The sequence below is a fragment of the Amblyomma americanum genome, chromosome 11, assembly GCF_052857255.1.
Source record: "Amblyomma americanum isolate KBUSLIRL-KWMA chromosome 11, ASM5285725v1, whole genome shotgun sequence".
NCBI lineage: Eukaryota > Metazoa > Arthropoda > Arachnida > Ixodida > Ixodidae > Amblyomma > Amblyomma americanum.
In genome coordinates, this window is record NC_135507.1 from 56119054 (window position 1) to 56138477 (window position 19424).

The 19424-nt window shown below is 47.4% G+C and overlaps 1 long non-coding RNA gene across 1 annotated transcript in view; it reads right to left on the reverse strand.

The window, feature by feature from the left end:
* Positions 1-19424, reverse strand: part of LOC144111508 (uncharacterized) — a 653424-nt gene that overhangs the window by 277835 nt on the left and 356165 nt on the right. Inside the window, exon 3 of the long non-coding RNA XR_013310070.1 lies at positions 10942-11112. This is a non-coding gene — a long non-coding RNA (uncharacterized LOC144111508). The remainder of the gene's footprint in view (positions 1-10941; positions 11113-19424) is intronic.

Consider the following 19424-nt stretch of genomic DNA (forward strand, 5'->3'; position numbering starts at 1 on the left):
TTGGGTCCCGTTCGCAACGACGAAGCCTACTCATCGTGTGATTACCGCCCTACTTTTGCCTCCAATACTCCTCATCACGACGACACATACTCATCGTTTCCTTATCGGCCAACGTTTCACCCCAACGGTCCTCCCCGCTTCTTCTCTCCATCGACCTCTCCCGACCACTCGCTGATTGTCCGCTCGTGCGCCGCCGCTCCCCGTCACCGTTCCGGCGCTCTTCATCGCCTCTACGTCCAGCCTCTTAGGCACCTGGTCGCAATACGGAAAACTAAATTGTGCAGTTTCCGGAGTTAAAGCTGCACCACTCGCCCACCCTTCAATACCTCCTACGCTGCCGTCGAACTTGTTAGCTGTTAATGTTGAAGGCAGCATTGTAGACGCATTGATTGACACCGGCGCCGCTGTTTCCGTCATCAGTTCTGCTTTGTGTTCCCATCTTCGTGAAGTGCGCACTCCTTACTGCGGTCCTTCTCTCCGTGCTGCTAATGAATCCATGCATCCTTCCGGTCTGTGTACAGCACGCGTCTTTATCAACGGTATCCTGCACCACATCGAGTTCGCTGTACTTCCATCCTGTGCTCACCCTCTCATCCTCGGCTGGGATTTCCTCCACTCCGCGCAAGCTGTCATTACATGTTGCCCTCCTACTCTGGAAATTGTTGACTCCGACCCTTCTGACGCTCCTGCATTTCCATCTCATCACTTGATAAACACCGCGGACCATGTGCTTTATCCCGGCCCCGAAGATGTCATCTCAGTTGCTTCTGCTTACGTCCATGCTGCGGACGTTTTCGCCACAGCCGTGCCCCGTCTTCTATCCAGGGGCATTCTCCTCGTCGCATCCCTTCTTCGCTTCGTCAATGGGACTGCCCTTCTGACTGCGCTCAATACTACGTCGGAGCCCATTCTTCTGCGCGCTAGTACTAAAGTGGCTTCTGTGTCTACCATTCAACCTGTCACCGTTCTTTCCTCGCCACCATCCAGTTTCGCCATTTCGTCCCATCCTTCTTCTCCGGCAGCTATTTCCGCTACCATCAGCGAAGTTCTCACTCCTGCTCAAAAAGCAGAATTGCTTGCCCTCTTGAACAAACATGCCGCTTCTTTCGATACCCAGTCGAAAATCTTGGGCCAAACATCGGCGGCTACGCATCGCATCCACACTGACGGTTCGCGCATCATTCGCCGCCGCCCGTATCGTGTGCCGTCTAGCGAACAAAAAATTATTCAAGATAATGTCACCGACAGGCTCAAGCGCCGCATCATCCGACCTTCTTCAAGTCCTTGGTCCTCACCAGTCGTGCTGGTACAAAAGAAGGATAATTCCGTACGCTTTTGTGTCGACTATCGTGCCCTCAATAAGATCACTCGAAAGGATGTTTATCCACTTCCACGGATTGACGACGCCCTCGACTGCCTCCAAGGTGCTCAATTTTGCTCTAGTCTTGACCTCCGATCCGGCTACTGGAAAGTCCCCATGCATGAAGAGGACAAAGAGAAGACAGCTTGCGCCACGCCAGATGGCTTATATGAATTTAACGTTATGCCGTTCGGCTTGTGCTATGCTCCGGCCACGTTCGAATGCATGATTGACACCTTACTCCGCGGGTTGAAAAGGAAAACTTGCCTCTGCTACCTGGACGACATCGTAATTTTCTCCTCGACTTTTTCTGAGCACCTCGCCCGCCTCGATGAAGTTCTAAGTGCTCTTTCTACGGCCGGACTTCAGTTAAACACAAAGAAGTGTTGCTTTGCTTCCACTCCTATCAAAGTTCTCGCACACGGCGTTAGTCGCAGAGGCATAAAACCAGATCCTGATAAAGTTGCTGCGGTACTGCATTTTCCCCGCCCCACACGGATTAAAGACCTGCGTAGTTTTCTAGGACTCGCCTCATACTTTCGTCGTTTCATCCGAGGTTTCGCATCCATCGCCGCACCTTTGCATCAGCTTCTTGGAGTCAGCACGCCCTTCGTTTGGTCTGAGGCCTGCGAGGCCACCTTTACTTCACTAAAGCAGGCTCTCACACCTGATTCGATACTGGCTCATTTTGATGACAGCGCTTTATCGATTTTTCACACTGACGCCAGTGGACACGGCATTGGTGCCGTTCTTCTGCAGCGCCAGCAATCTTCGACTGATCGCGCGATTGCTTACGCAAGTCGTACCCTGACTGCAGCGGAGCAGAACTACACGACCACTGAACAAGAGTATCTTGCAGTTGTCTGGGCCGTTCAGAAATTTCGCCTCTATTTGTACGGTCGCCAGTTCACTATTGTAACTGACCATCATGCGCTGTGCTGGTTGTCGTCACAGAAGAACTTGTCTGGGCGCCTCAGCCGCTGGATTTTCCGCCTCCAGGAGTATGATTTCACGGTCACCTACAAATCGGGAAAAAAACACAAAGACGCCGACGCGCTCTCTCGTTGCCCCCTCACCTCCGCAGAACCTCTGTGCTCTCCTCCTGTTGCTTCATCGCTCCCAACTACTAATTCCATCGCTACCCACGCCTCGACGGCTGCAGCCATTGATCTGGTGCCCGCTCCCGCTCTCGGCGATGTCGCTTCAGCACAGCGGGCCGACCCTTACTGCCGGACTCTCATTGAACGCCTGATTGGTGCAATGCGGCCTCCAAATGCCCGCCTTCGACGCCAACTCAACTTTTTCAAGCTGCTTGACGGCACCCATCTTTGGCACAATCATAGCTTGTCATTCCCCATTCTCTTCGCCGTGAGGTTTTACAGGCGTTTCATGAAGACCCCGTGGCCGGCCACTTAGGATTCCAGAAAACATATGACAGTATAAAGCGCCGTTTCTTTTCGCCTGGTCTCTCCACCTCTGTCGCCAAATATATTGCATCTTGCATCCCTTGCCAACGCCGCAAACGATCCACGTCTCCTCCTGCTGGCCTTCTACAACCTCTTCCCTGTCCTTCCTCACCCTTCGAAGTCGTTGGTATTGACTTTTACGGTCCCTTGCCACTAACCTCATCGGGCAACCGCTGGATCGTCACAGCCGTCGACCACTTAACACGGTACGCTGAAACAGCACCCGTTCTGTCTGGCTCTGCCTTCGAAATCGCCCATTTCTTCCTCAACGCCATTCTTTTCCGCCATGGAGCCCCACGTGTCCTTATCAGTAACCACGGCAAGTCATTCCTCTCAAGCATCCTTGCCGAAGTTCTTCATGCTTCCCGGACCGCCCATAAAACAACTTCAGCCTATCACCCCCTGACCAATGGGCTCATCGAACGGTTTCACCGCACCCTGTCAGATATGCTGTCTATGTAGATTCACCCTGCCCACACCAACTGGGACGCCATGCTTCCCTTTGTAACCTTTGCCTACAATACTACCGTGCAACGAACAACCAGTTTCTCCCCGTTTTTTCTTGTGCTCGGTCGCCCCCCTATTTTCACTCTCGAAGCATCTTTCTTCTCTGCCCCCACAACCTCTTCCGGCATTTCCTATGACGAATTTACTTCCCGTCTTGCCTACTGTCGCACCATTTCCCGCCTGAACACTGACGCCTACCAAGCCTCCCGGGAAATAACTTACGACTTCAAACACCGTGGAGTGCGTTTCTTCCCTGGTGACGAAGTGTTGCTGTGGACTCCTGTGCGTACCCCCGGATTGTGCGAAAAATTTCTCAGCCGCTTTATTGGTCCGTACACTGTACTCGAACAAACGTCCCCCGTGAACTATCGCGTTGCTCCTGTCCATCCTGCCCATGACCGGCGTTGTAGCGGTAAAGAGATTGTTCATGTGCCGCGCTTAAAGCCCTTCACCCGTCGCCCTACTTCCCTCTAAATTGCGCCCGGGACGGTCGCTTTCGCCCATAGGGGGAGAAAGTGTGAGCACAGTGCGTGATCCTCGTTTTCATCTGCGAATATTCATCATCTCGCATCTTCGTCTTTTGAGGAGTCATCTGTGAATATTCATCATCATGTCGCATCTTTGTCTTTTGAGGAGTGGCCGCCATATTTGCGAGCGGGAATAAAGAGCTCGCTTGGTCCACAGTCTCACAGTATTCACAGTCCTTGAAACTAATTTTTAGATGTCTCATATTTCACTGTTCTCAATTTCCAGTGGTAGCAGTGTTTAGTACTGCTTGCCTTCTTTTTTGTTTGTGCCTCACTTCTCTTCAGTGTTTTTTTTTGTGACAGGCCTCATGACAGCTGGCAGGTTTACTTTCATTTTTGCCTTCTCCTCTGACGGTGCTCATGGTACTAGACAAAATATAGTTTACTGACAGGCTGACTTTTAAATTTTGCACGCATCATTTAGGTGCCCTGTTCCTTTTTAGCAAATGGCATGAATGGTTATACCTACTTATGCTAAGAACCTTGCATTGAGACAAATTTGTTTCACAAGTGCAAGGCATGCTTTGTTCTCATGAAGAGCTTGTGCATTTACACTGTATAGTTCGTGCGTGCTCTCTTAGTTGGTGGCTGACGCAGTGGACTCATTGGCTGACTTTCATATAATTACGAGAGGTTAGAATTCTATTTCCACTGCTTATAAGCGTTTACTGGGGCTTATTATTGCGTATTCTTATTCAACGGTCATATCTTTTTGTTGCTGTACTTAGGATACTGGGGCTCAAATGAGCAATCATCTGGGGCCAAAATACCAGCATAATTCGTGCCGTTTGTCAGTTTTCTCTATGATGTGCATAACTTCAAGTAGGAAATAATTTCAGGTCTTAGTGGTCCTTCATTTGATGTTTCGCTTCAGCCTTTATGTCCGATTTCAAATTTGGATGGATAGTTACAGTCATAGTCCTTATTATTGAAGTTGAATAGTACAATGTGCCAGTCATGACAGTTGGTCATTAAAACTGGGCAGCCCACCTTCACTTTATGAGCACACAAAGCTGAGATCTGAAAGCAACTTTGATGTGCATTGACACCTGAAGTGGTCTTTTGGCCAGCATCTTGTTACGAACCGCTTAAAAATTTCCTTAAGCTATTGGGTTCAAATGATGTATTTTCTTTCAGTCAAACTCGCTGAACTGCACTTTCGTTGTGAAAATGAGTATAAGATTTGTAAAAGGCAGAAAAGTTCTTTATTAAACGTGTATGGAGCCCATCGGAATTTTCCTGCGGCAGGAAATCTTGTGGGTCATATGGGAGGGTGTGTTAAGAAATAAAGGAACCTGGACATGAAATTTATGATGCGCACTTATTACTATTTTTGGACCTATACCAATTTGTGTGATTTAAAGGCACTGTACTAAAAAGAAATTAAAGTGCACCGAAGCCGCTGGAAACCTTTTGCGTGAACGAAAAGCATACTGACTATGCTCATGACAATTTGATGAATGTGTAAAATTTCAAAATGAGCATTTTACTCCTTCTTTATGAACATCTACTATCTAGCGTTTCATAAGGTGTAATGGCAGAACGTATCTCTCATTTTTCTTTGCACTACAGTTTTGTTTTTGTTGATATTTTGTATTTTAGCATGAACAGTACAGGCCATGCACTCTTGTATTGCTTTGTAAAATGAAACAGTGGCGAGTCCATCGTCTCTGCATGTTGACTCCTCGCTAAAAACTAGTCATTTATGGTGCCATGTCTGAGATCTATCTCTCTTGACTAAAACGTTTTATGTGCAGAGGGGTATTGTCTGGGAGTAAGAAATGGAGGCGTAATTGAGAGCGACACCATGCTAACTACGCCTGAATGAAATTGGTTTTAAGTAGGCTAGAGAGCTGACAAGTCTCTTCGTTGTTGCTCAAAGAGGAACAAAGTCGTTTGCCTTGGACTAGTCAATTGCTCATGCATTTCTAGCTCAAAAAATGTTGAGTAATCTTTCGTTCAATTTTGACAACTTCAAATTTGCTGACTAGGCAGCATGTTGAGGACATAATACCCTTACTGCAGGTCAATCAGCTTTCGTGCCTTGCTTGACGAGGACATGGGGAATAGCTGTAATTAGAAAATTGCTCTCAGCAGGCAATGCGTGTTGATTTAAACACAGGCAGTGCTCGTACTATTTTTATTACTAGTATTTGCTGCTACACCCTGTAATCTGCGGTTTTCAACGATGAAGTCAATTTTTCTTCAATAATTGTGCAATCAAAGTACCAAATTCTAAAAGGTAAATGTTGCAGTTGCCTCTTGTACTTCACACTGCTATCAGAACTCAGCACTATGGCATGCACCATCAAACGCAAGGTGTAATTTTTGTGTTGATAATAAACTAAATGATTTCTTAATTTCTTGATTCAACAGGCGGTAAAGCATACTGCCGCGTGACGCTGTGAAGTGCACAAATAAAATTAACAATATATTCCTGGCTGCGTTAATGGCTAAGAATTTTGATAGGGATGTTCTTTTTCTTATAGGTGTACGTGATTTCAAGATACAGAATGCAACGTTCGACACCATGAAGAGAATCCCAAATGACGCGGTATTTCGCAACAGGAGTGCCACTATGATCTGATCAGCAGAAGCTGTTGCATAACAGGAGAGCAAGCTGCCGGGCTAGTTGGTGATGAGTAGCGCTCGTGAACCTGTTTTGTGTCCCTTACTCCGTCCCTCGTCCGGTATTTTGCACTTCTTAGTTTACAACTGTTGCATAATGCAGCTTCAATAATAAGTGCACAGGTGATTGACACCGGAAGGCAAAAAAAAGGTTCTCCACAAAGCTAAGCGTCGAGAGGTGGGCTAGTTGGTTTGGAGCAGAATTATGAGATATCATTCCAGCGCACAAAAATACGTACGGTGTCCGCCTTGTCTGTCCTTTTCGTTCGCGTGTAATTATGCGCTGGAATGATGTTTCATGTTCTTTCCGCAAGGCACTCGCTGAAGTGAAAAATGGACGCACTGAGAGGTAATTGCTAGTTTTAACTGGATTTATCTCAGAGGCAAATACTCACTACAACAGTGTATTGAGAATTACAACTCCGGTTTGTTAGCGGTTTAAAATATAAAAGCACTAAACAATGGTTAATGACAAACATACGAGACGGGACCAAATAATTGTAGATATTCTCCTTATGTGCAATCTTATTTACAGGAGGTTAATTGATGGGTGGAATTAGCTCATGCGAGAATAAAACCAGCTTAAAGGCCTAGGCTCTAGGTGCAGTGCGGCAGTGCATGATCAGTGAAATTATCCATAATAAACAACTTTTAATGAATACTTCAGTATCATGCCCTGGAAACAAAAGACGTACGGTACATAGTAGTCATTGGCCCTAAGCTGGGATTTTAAGTGCTGAGGCCTAAGTGATACTGATTCAATATAGACATTCGTGGGTGCCTTCACATTTTCTATCGTCCATGAATCCTGTGGTTGCCTTTACTTAATAAAAGACGGAAATTTGTATACTATAATCTGTAGCCCTCAGTGAAAGCTTTTTGCACGAAAGTAAGCTTGAAGCGAATGCTAGCTGACAGGCGCCATGATGGAAGTGACTGTACATCATGTGTGCCATAATGAGCCTCTCTTTTCCCTTCCCTTCTCTGCTGTCTTGTCTAGAATTTATGCATACAGTTTTACATGTCATGTTCTAACTCGGGCTACTTCAGTTTACATGTAAAACGTTTTTTTCTACCTTTTACACAAGCATAGGTGTGCTTGAGCTGTCGTTTTCTAGCTTTCCCGCATGCTTTGTAAAAATAGTTTGTGGCACTGAATACGACCAAGCATATGTTAGCCACTTTTTTTCACTCTTAGCAGGGACGGCTCAGTGGGGCTTTTTAGAGATGTCTCCAAGCAGTTGCAATACTTTGTTGCATACATGCTGGCAGGGATCATGCGACTTCTGTGTTATGTATATGTGGGGCAGTAAACATTGCTACTTCGGAAAAGGTGCTGGTCTGCCATATAATGTCAGCGAAGCTTAAAAAACCCCAGTTGGTCTAAATTAATTCTGAGCCTTCCACTGCAGTGTCCTGAAGCCATTATTATCTACCTGATGTGAGACGCGGTTCTTGCAAGTGATCTGCCTGCTTAGAACAAATCAACTGGTTATTAAGCTCATTCACATAACTCGTAATCAACTCGGACATTTTTTCTAATTCGAACCCTAACGTATGAATGTACCAAAAGAAGTGCATCTCACTGGAAGACAGATAGTGCTAGGAACCGTAGTGGGCAGTGCATAGTACGCAGAATCTACTGTGGGTTTTGTATCTGAAAGTGTCTGCAGGTCCAGTGCAGTGAACTGCGCTAGATACTCATGATGTGTGAAGTAAGCTACACCTAATCAAAACTGATGTGTGCTCAGGCAGCTTTTTTTTCCATACATTAAGCAGGAAAAATATTCTGGCAGCTCTTTTTGCAGATCTGCTGCGGTTTTACTAGTGCCACGGTTCAGAACATCTTTAATTTTCATTCAAATTCAGTGGGAGCAAGGTTTTCTTCTAAATGATTAACATTCCAGCTTTGTCATTTCGTATGTGGCATTCCGCTTAAAATAAATTTCAACATCTTTACTTCCGCATTCGTCTAGTCGGCTTTTTATGCTGTGGTGGCGAAATAGGAAGCAACATACGCATCGAGCCAGTGCTTTACTGTTCTGCACCTTGTGCGCATAAATGTCTCAATACACGGTATTGGTCACCCTGAAGTGTACACGTATCAAGTTTTTTTGTTTTTAATGGAACAACAGCTTATCTCGTTTCTGTGCCCATCTTTAAGGGCATCTTATAATCATTTCTCCAATTCCTTTTACTTTTTTGTTTTCTCCAGCAGTTGAATTTATTTTTCTAGGTTAATTTTTCCAGGAATTTATTTCACTAATCATTAGAATCGCTAAGATTGGTAATGAATGAAATTACGCGAGATGCTCTAGTTCTGTTGATTGTCACAGAAATCTCATTTTTTTGTGGCAAGAACTATCATGTTCAATATGAGCTGCGGCAACAAAATATGGCAGAAATTTATATCATGAAGCAGGCGAACCCAGCTGTGGTTTAACTTTACGCAATTAGCCATGAATGGAAAAAACTCTTAGCGCAATAATTCACACTTTCATTTACACCGCAAGATGATGAACAGGGGCAAGTGGAAAGGCAACACACAGCGTTTTGTTGTGTCTTGCCTCCTTCTCCGTGATCTTTGTCACACTATGCGAATGAAAGTATGAAAGACTAGCTCATCCATCAACTGATTTTAAGAAACTTAATACAAGTGGGGCGCCTTAACTGAGTAGAATTGTTTTACTATAAAGCAGAAGACTCAGTTGGTTTACTGCAGAGGCATTGCGAGTCATATTTAATGCGTAGTACATGTTCGCACTGCTGAGCTAAATTTAATGGCAGCATTTGCAAGTTGCCTTTGCGCTGTGATTAGTATAGTGTATTTCACATAAATATATGATTTTGTTCTGTTCTTCTCCAGGGATTGTTCCTACAGAGCTGGAGTGAAGCTCCTATCACAGAAATGCACGATATTCGACTTTGTAAAAAGGAATGCACGCTATGATGCAAGCGGCTTCAGCTTGTCGCACGCTACTGCCAATTTTGCCTACCAATAAATTTAAGGATGCTTTAGAGCAAATGTCAGCAATTTTTATTTCTTTTGATATGTGGTTGCACTTCATATTCGGCAAGAACACAGATGTGGTTATGTGCATGCTGCAATGTACAATAGTGAAACATTATGACGATGCGAGTGTGTGCCAAACTATGCCTAACTGCGTGCAGGTGCCACGTGATGAAATGCTCGTGCCGTCAAGACAGGCGTAGCGAGATCGGTGGATGTTAGTGCGCCTGTCTCGACATCAGGATCACTTGCAGTTTTACACGACTTGGCGCGTGCTTGCATGGATCTCTTAATTTTGCTCGCGATAGTATGTCCAAACAAACTCACAGCAACTCTATAAAGACAGTTTTACGGTACAACAATTACGCCAAATCAAATCGTACAGCAACCACACCAGGAAATACTAAACCAAACCACACCAGAGCCGGTATTTAGACGACCGGGTCACAGCACAGAACACGAGACCAGAACACACTAAAACACACCACACTACACCACATCAGGCCTAAGCCACATCATGAACCGTGCCTAAATTTGCTGTCGCGTCGGAACGCCAGATACGGTCACACCAGAAAACACTACACCGGGTCACACCAGAACCCGTGTCTGAAAAGCAGGTCCGGTGTAAACACCACAAAAAGGCTAGTGTTTTTTTCGACAGGGTACTGCTCCATATTCACGTCAAAACCATCCCACGTCTCTTATAATAACAAACTGCATGCCTGTGAGTGCTATGACTTTTCACTTGGGTATACCTCATCGCATGCGTGTGAAGTGCACAATGGTGTGTAGGATCTGTGTATACGAGGCCGCACAGCAGTGTCCGTAGCAATGATAGAAGCGAGCGCCACCCGTGGCAAAGAGAAGAGTAAGATGTATTATCCAAGATTAGAGGCGGCAAATCTTGCTCGCAAACGTAATGCAGGTTGCATACAGAAAGAACGCGTTCCGGATTGCGGCCGCAAACACAAATGCATTGCAACCGCTGAAGTAGTTTGCGCGCATATAGGCAGTGGCCTAGTGGTCTAGCATACGCCTCGCATGCGGGAGGTGAGGCGTTCGATCCCCACTGCCGCCATATACCCACCGGTGCCGCCATGTACCCACAAAAGGTAGAAGCTTCCCCTGGCCTGGTGCTCTGCTCAACCAGGCTGACATGCGTGGGAAATGGGTTTTTGACCCCACCCTGAGGAAAGGAAAAATACCTTGTGTCATGGCGCTCTTTGCCCGCAGATGAGCTTGCGCCACAGAAATTCACTGTCAACATCAGCATTATGTATTTCAGATTGCCGAGCACTCATTTAAGCACACCTCTAACATGAATCAACACAATGCCGAACTTAGCGTTTTTGCACCATTACATTAAACACTCGTTAATATTGTTCTGCAGTGGATTCGACCTTGCACTTGACGCTCTTTATGAGGGCACATCAGAAAACTAACATCTGTGTCTATCATTACTCCGGATGTGGTTATATGATGAACTTCCCAAAGCACCAAACGTTCATTGGGGCTGGAACCAATGTAAGCTCCAATATCTATCATTCCTGTCGCTTGCATCGCGGTTGTTAGAGCGGAAGGCTCCGGGATCAAGGGTTTACCGTCAAATAAAATCTGGAAGTAATATTACAGGAACTAGAAATCGTTCGTAAAAAACCACGCAGACAACACAAGGCACGATTGTTTGCAATTTATTTCGAAGACCATGACAATGGACCAACAGCTCTGCAGACTGCTAACAAAGCAGTCTTGTCACTTCAAGCCACGACTTAACAGTAACCCTTTCGTGATTACTTTGGCATGCGGACAGGCTTGCAAACATTGGCTTCCATATACGTCGGGCTACTTGAGAAGGCGGGCCGCAGCTGACTATCGCGCTTTAGCCACGTACGTACCAACTTGATAGTAGGTTGCTGGACAGGGGCGGACCATGTGGCGACAGCAGTACCCCTACTTTGCACTGCGGCAGTGCAGTTTACAGAAACATGGTGGTAAGGTTCTTCAGCGAAAAACCTGGCGTTGTCCTGGTGCCGTTGTTGCATCCAAAAACTACATTAAGCGTATGTGAGCGAATTTTAGGGGAAGGAATATAGCTATAAATTTCACTCAGGACTCAAGCTCGCGAACACTGGGTTGCCAGCGAGTCAGGCTACCGAGTAGGGCACGTAGGCACATTGACTTGGTTGAGGTACAAGGATGAAATGGTGATGGCTGTGGGTTGTTAGCTTTCAATCTTGTTGGTTTCACTGCTTTCATATGGTTATTGCGACCAAAAATAGGTGCAGAAAAATGCCCACCTGATTTCACAAAATGCATTGTAAAATTTTAAATGAGCAAAATAAGTGAAATCAGACAGCAGGTTTAAAAGAAATGGCAGGAACACTTAAAGTCAAATTGTCAGTGATGGCAGGATTATTTTAAGAAAATATTAGGTTCCGCCGCGTACATGACTGCTTAATTTTTTTGAGGTGTAGGACCCTGGTACGTTCAGTTAATTATATAGTCCAATACGCATGAGAAGCTTTTAACTCCCATGCACACAAAATTATGATTTTAAAAATAAATCTTTTCTGCAATAAAAGCTAGCTTTCTGTTGACACAATAAATACAAATCAACTTCATTACATGAAGCCTACGACTATACAGCTATCGCCAAAATGGTACGAAGAGTTGATGTATTCGCTATTTTTATAAAGAATACGATATCATCAAAGCGGTTCTTCAGTTTTATCACAAAGAAGTTCAGGAAAATAAATTCACGAATGCAAGGGAAAGTGACGCTGCCAACCACACTGGGATTAGTCTAGGAAAGAAGAAAAGGTTTTAGAGAGAAAAAAGAACAAGCGTTAACACTCGCTTTCAAACCGCGGAGCTAAGAGGGCTACATTTTTTTGAAAAATGTCGATTAAGGGGTTTTTGCACTGCTGTAGCTTCAAGAAGAGAATTAAGTGGGTGATCTCGAGGGGACGGTAAGATGGGCTAAAGCTATTCATAGCCGCAGTTAGATGAATATGACACTGGCACATCGATTTCCCAGTGTTTCTCGCGGAGGCGATACGCCGCTGTTAATATGTACCACATCAAGTCAAGCAGGTGAGAGGCATTCTCCTTTTGCACACGACGAAGAGGCAAGCCGTTCCCTTCATATATTTATATTTTTTCAAGTTAAAATTGCCACGCGGCATAAAGTGTATTGTCTTTAAGGAACATTATGAAACGCGAACAAAAAAGCGTGAGGTTCTGTTATGGATAAAAAGTAACAAACTTCTAGCGTAAATGTATTTCGTCAACCAAAAGTGGAACTTCGAGTCATTATTGGAAGACAGGCCTGCCTAGTGAAGAACACGAGCGTGCACCAGCGAAGTTTTGTTGCGATAGCTACATTACGGTACCTTTCCGAGCCCTCGGCATGGCGTGGCTGTGCCGCCACAATATCATGTTGTTGGTCACGTGGTGCGGAGCAGCTTCCGGCAGCGCGGCGCCGTGGCTGGTCACATGGTTGGTCACGTGATCAGCCACTCGGGCAGCTGTAGCTGTCGCGTCACTCCAGGTTAAACCAGATCTAAACCAACATCAATTTTTTGGGCATGTCCACAGTTGATGCTGCACAGTGGTGTCGGAAGCGTATGCTTCGCAGTAATGGCATTTTTCCGGCGCACGAATTTTCTCACTTCGCCACTGGTGGAAAATTGCAGGCGTAAGGGCCATTTCGATTCGCAGATGGCTGAGACAGACCTCCTCTATTCTTGACAGGCTGGGGTTGGGGTTTTCTACACGGAGGAATGGAACTTGGGAGATTTTTTTATTATTCGAGAAGTGTGCCGTGAGGCATAAGTTGAAAAGGAAGGGGGGGGGGAGGAATGCAAAGGATTGAAAGTTAAAAGAAGGAGTGAAGAACCGTTGCGCTGAGGTAGTCGCACAGGTTGCTAATGAAACGGTTGTCCATAGTCCACTTCACGTAGTCACTTTCGCGGTTCCTCCGCAGGCCCACCTCCCTGAGGAGCCGTTTTCAGATAGCAGCCGTCGCTGGGCACGTCCACAACAAGTGCCGCCCATCACAAATTTCCGGTGCAGCGCTACAGTGAGGGCACCTGTCAGGTGCTGGCAGATCTTTGGCACGCCACCGATGACGGACAGATGGTGTCAGAGCCACCCCTGTCCGAATCCGGCGCACGGATACCCTCCTCCTTTCGAGTAAGACTACGGGGGAGAGGGTGCGAACACGGAGGAATTAGAGCGCGTGTTCGCTGCGCAGAACTTCGGAATCCGAAACATGGGACAGGAACGGATCTGGGGGAAGAGGGGAAGGTGGCGGATCGTCTAATGTATGAAGATGAGTCATAGCATCCGCTTGAATGTTATGTGGATCCGGGGCATGGCCGCGAATCCAGTGTATGCGCACAGGACATGGATACTTTGCGCAGAGCGCATGAATTGATTGTGAAATCTGGAACGTTCCTCGAACAGCCTTAAGTTCTTTAAGGGCGGCGCGGGAGTCGGTGTAAATATGAACTGTACTGAAAGTTGGAACGAGCGGAAGGGAAGCAATGGCATTATAAATGGCTTGAAGTTCCTATGCCAGGGGAGTGCACGTATCCGCTGTATACGTCGCGCGAGAGTTGAGATGCGGATGAGATGGACTTATACACAGCAGTAACTCCCCTCTCTGCAGAATGTGATGCATCCGTGTATAATACGCACCCTTTAGGCAGATACGCTGCTGATACCGACGGGGAAGCAGTGGGGCGATTGTCAGTGAGCTGGCAATAGGACCACGGTGGAAGTGTCTTTAAACGAGGAAGTTTGAGAGACTGTTTTCGAGCTCTATTTGCCACCCGTTGGTCGATGATTTCACTGAGTGTATTAAGTTGGGCGAAATCCTGTAGCACAGGTATGGGTGTTAAACGAGGCAGATATGTATTACGCGCATAGCGTCACGATTGATAGCTTCCAGGGAGTCCCACTGTCTGCGGGTGAGTCGTAGAAATTGTGCCTGATATACTATCCGTGGCTGAAGGATAGAGTGCACAAGCTGGCGGGCCGTATGAGCACGTGCGCCACCAGAGCGCATAGCTATGCGACGAATCAGACCTAGAGTAGCGTGAGCCGATTTACAGGTGGCTGTCAGCCACGGGGTGCCAGTCCCAGATGTATGGAGAAGAAGACCAAGAATACGAACAGTTTCTACCTGTGGAATCAGAGAATTATGTACCGTAAAATTTAAAGGTGGAGCTTTCCGTAAGCCGGCTTTATTTCCAATTCGAGTGAAACATGACTTAGTAGGAGACAGTGTTAGACCCAGTGGTGGGAGGCGAGATGTCAATACATCCAACGCGTGTTGAAGGGCCGACTGATGAATAGACGCATCTGGATGACAGCACCACAAGGTTATATCATCGGCATACGCAAGCACGCGGATAGAAGGAATGGACTCTAGGGCTCGAACAAGAGGAATTAAAGCAACATTAAATAATGTGGGGGCGAGAAGGGAGCCCTGCGGCACTCCTCTATTGGAAGTGAAGTTACCAAAGGGCTTTCCGTAGACACGCACGCTGAAGGTTCGATTTGCAAAAAAGGCGTGAATAGAGAGGAGGAACCGCTGAGGGACACAAAGAATTTGAAGAGAGGCAAGAATGGCAGAGTGAAGGATGTTATCATATGCCTTTGTTATGTCTGCAGCGATTACGGTTCGTACAAGGCGACTTTGCGGAGATTGGTCAAGCACGTCAGCAGCCAAAGTAGCAAGGCCGTCCTCCGTTCCAATTTGTGGGCGGAAACCAATTTGGGAATCTGGGTAACAATCATGGGATTCCAGCCACCACGACAAGCGTGCGGCTAGAATGTTTTCATAAAGCTTGCATATGGTAGGCGTAAGGAAAATTGGACGAACGGCCGAAAGAGATACTGGAAGCTGGCCTCACTTGGGTATTGGAACCACAATAGAATGCTTCCAGTCTCCCGGCATGACGCCAGAAAGCCACACTTCGTTAAAAGTATCAAGTAGGGTTTGCAAAGCCCTCCCTTCCAAGTTACGGTATGCCGCCGTGCCCGGGAGTAGTAGTAGTTTTTAAACATTCAATGGAGGCCAGCAGCTCTGCTATGGTGAGGTCAAAAGTAATCCCATCGGAGAACTCTGTAACCGATAAGTCAGGTGGAGACGTAGCGATGCAGTCATGGTTTGGAAAAAAATGACGGGCCGCTTGTTGTTCAAATGTGTCCTCATCCACATTTAGTGCGAGGCGAATGCTCTCTGTGTAATCTGCAACCTGAGAAGGGCGCTCCATGGCGTAAAACACTCTCCAAAAATGTCGATTGCCCTGCGTAGAGGACAGGCGGGCACACCGTGCTGCCCAGCGTTGCCTGCCCAGCCGCTTTGCATAGCGCCGCGCCCGTGCGGTAGCGCGGTGAAGAGTAGGAAGAGCCGATGGGTCATCGGGATGACGAGTTGCGTAAAGATCCGCCTGGCGACGAAGAGACCACAGATTCAAGAGATATATGTCCGGGTTTAGGTCGTCTTCATTTACAGTAGTGGAAATAGTGTGAGTAGCGAGAACAGCAGAGAGAGTAGACAGTGCTGAAGAGGGGTTGAATGCAGATAAATGATTGTCTGCGCGTAGAGTCCCATGACGTTATTCGTACAGTGCGGCGTATTTTCCGTAGACGCGTAGGCGTGAGGGAGATAAAAATAGGGCTATGATCGCTACCGCAAGTATCACAATCAACAGCCCAAAGAGGGTTACCGGGGCCTAACCACCAAGTCAAATCAGGTGAGTACGGGCCACCTCGTGGTCGGGTAGAAGTATTCGGGTGGTTTAAAGGTTGAACGCAATGATCCGAAAAGCTCCCTTGGATGTGTGCACCTCTTTTGGAATCTGATGGGTAACCCCACGCAGTGTGTGCGCCGTTGAAGTCACCAACAACTAGAATAGGGATACCAGAGTTGGTAGAACGTAGAAAACGAACCCATCCCAGATTGTGAGATGCGGAGCCAGGACGACTATAAAAAGAATCTAGGACATGGGGTGTGCGTGCAGGTTTTACGAGAAGGGCGACAACCTCTTGATGTGTGTTGCACCACCGTGAAAGGTCGAGCGTTGTGTGCGGAACTGAACCGTGAATATAAATTGCAGATTTACCTTGGCTGGGGGAGGAGGCGGTGCAACGGCGATCAGGGATAGAGGGTGAGTGGTATGCGCAGAAATCTGATAGGCGTGGCAGTGCATTATGCTCTTGCAGTAGGAACGCCCATGCCCTCAGCTTTCCGTCGCGAAGGCGGATGTTCACTTCAGAGGCCTTATTAGCGAATCCTCGACAGTTACACTGCACCACCACCGATGATGATGCGCTATCCATAACGAGGTCGAAGAGCTTACACGATGAGGGATGTCACCTGCTTCATCAGCGCTAATATCTTATCCACTGTCGGGGTAGTCACGGCTAACAGGTGGTCGGCCCCTGATTGTGGCCCATTGCTTACTCGTGGTGATACCTCTGATGATTGCTCCCGAGTTATTAGAATTCTTCGAGAGGATTGCGAACGACGCTGTTCCCGGCGCTGGGTGAGTTCGTCTAGACGGCGGCGAGCCTCCGCGATTGCATTGTCTAAAACTGTGTCTTCATCTGTGGTATCCACATGTGATGGATGCACTGGATATGTACGCTGGTGAGGAGACGCATGGTGAGCAGCGGGCTCAGATAAAGGAAGTTCAGGGAAGTCGTTGTCGTCACATGCGAGTGCTGCAAAGCGATTACTTGTAGGAACATCCATTTTTGCAGGCGACTTATGAAACTTCTTCGCTTGCTTCTTCTTTGGACAAGCAGGGGGGGGGGGCGAATGTCATGGTCGGCGATTTGCACAGGGCACAAGGAACTGTTGGTTCATTCATGTCGGCCACAGCTGCTGGATTAGGGCAGGTATTTTGCATATGTCCTTCTTTGTGGCAGTGATAACAAAAAATACGACGAGGTCGGAAGGGCTGTGGTTTGACGATCGCACCGTAGTAGGTAAGGTACTTCGGAAGAGTCAACGGGCCTTGCAGGATGAGCAGGTATGAGCCCCGGTCACCCATAGGCCGTGCTTGCAGTACAACGTGAGTTGAGCACCTAATATTTGCGCGCACCTCCTCGGGAGGGCTTGTGCTGTCGACATGATAAACCATGCAGCGGAGTGTGTCAGGAGCAGATGCAAAATATATTTGCTTCGGGACATGCTTGCTGTCATCCAGGGGAATCCGCGTAACTGCGCAAAGTTTCTGGGCGTCCATCAAGGATGACAAGTTTACCGTGATGGTGTTCGATGGGCGATGGACGACAAACCCGCAGTAGTTCTAAGATCCAAGAGCGTGATTAATTGTGGCAGGGATGGCAGTCATATCAAAGCGCAATGTAGGCTTGATGGTAACGCGGAACGAGTTCGCAGCAGGCGGAAGAGAGCCTTGACTCAGGGGAGACATCTGAGGAGGAGGCTCAGAGGCTGATGACAGCCCTTAGAGGGAATACTGAACTGGCGCGGCGGGCACAGTTTCTTGAGGGAGTGCCACGGGCTCGGAGGCGGTGGAGCAGTCCATGTAACAGGCCAAAGTCGTAGCAAACGAAGACGGCGCAGGCTGGAGGCCCAGAGGCGCTGACGATTGCGTGGGCGTGGAGGCTGCGTCAGGTGGCAACACAGCGGGCATCCGCGTAGCTGTCGTCGACAACGCAGAATCCATGCAGACGCGTAGTGCGGCCTCGCTCGGCAGCGCCGAGCTAAGCCTAGCTTGCCCCTGAGGGTTCCGGTTGGGTTTTCTCACTTGAGAATGCGCCCACCTTGCCGGGAATTTCTCCGCAGGGGCGTCGTCAGCATTCGGTCTCACGGAGGGCACTGTCCGACCCACGCCACACGCGAGAAGACGGCGAAAAGCGAAAACACAGACATTGAAGCAGACACGTAGCCACCCACTAGGTCTTCGTCTTCTTCCAACTTGGGAGATCACTGCGGCACCCGCATTGAGGGAATGTGCAAGCATTGCCGGCTCATCGCCCCTCTTTCCCTAAAGTAATGAAGTTCCATCATCATCCATTTTGAGTTTTCAAACATGACGCAAGCTTTGTTTTCAAATTCTGCGTCAAGCTTCGCTCCGTCCACACTTCCGGTTTTTCAAACGAGTCACGCTTTACCTCCGCCCCTTCCAGTGTTTTCAGGTTGGGCGCCACTTTTGCTCCGGCCCCGTGCACTTTTCGGACATTTCTAGCTATGATTAGTTCACTAATTACACCACATGCGCCTCATAATTTGTACTGCTAGCTTTTTGTTGCTCTGTTAAATGGAATCATTCTTTTACTTATAACTTAATTCCTTCGAATGTTATCATGATGACAAGCTCGAGATGACACGAAACCGTAAGCAATGCCTTATAATGCTTACACATTAAAAGCACGTGTACGCTACCTCACGGAGGCTGTAGATGTTAAACGCGTCTGAAGTGGATCGGATGGCCAAGAGGCACCCGATCCTCGAGCGTGGTCTGCTTTGTAAGCCGCCTCCTCAGGCGGTTTAAAAGCAGACAGCTGAAGCCACTACAGAGAGGAGTAGCACCCCAAAACTGTTTCGATTCACCACAAATATCCACTTGCCCTTCTCAATCTACCCTTTCTTAGCAGATTAGAGAGCCACGCTCTCCTGGCGCCTTTCCCTCCTTATACGAGCGCGATACATGCCATGCGTTTTCTTGCCGATTATTGGCTGCGTTCCAATACTCCCAAGTAGACGGCTACTTAGACGTCTAGACGGACAGCCGCCATCTTGGGACGCGTTCCATTTGTCACAAGGCTTTAGTTACATTATTATGCCGCGAGGCGGCGTGAGCAGTAGACAAGTTCTAATACATGGACACGTAGACGGCTTCCTAGACATCACACTAGACGTCTTGTTAGACGTCTAGAGTATT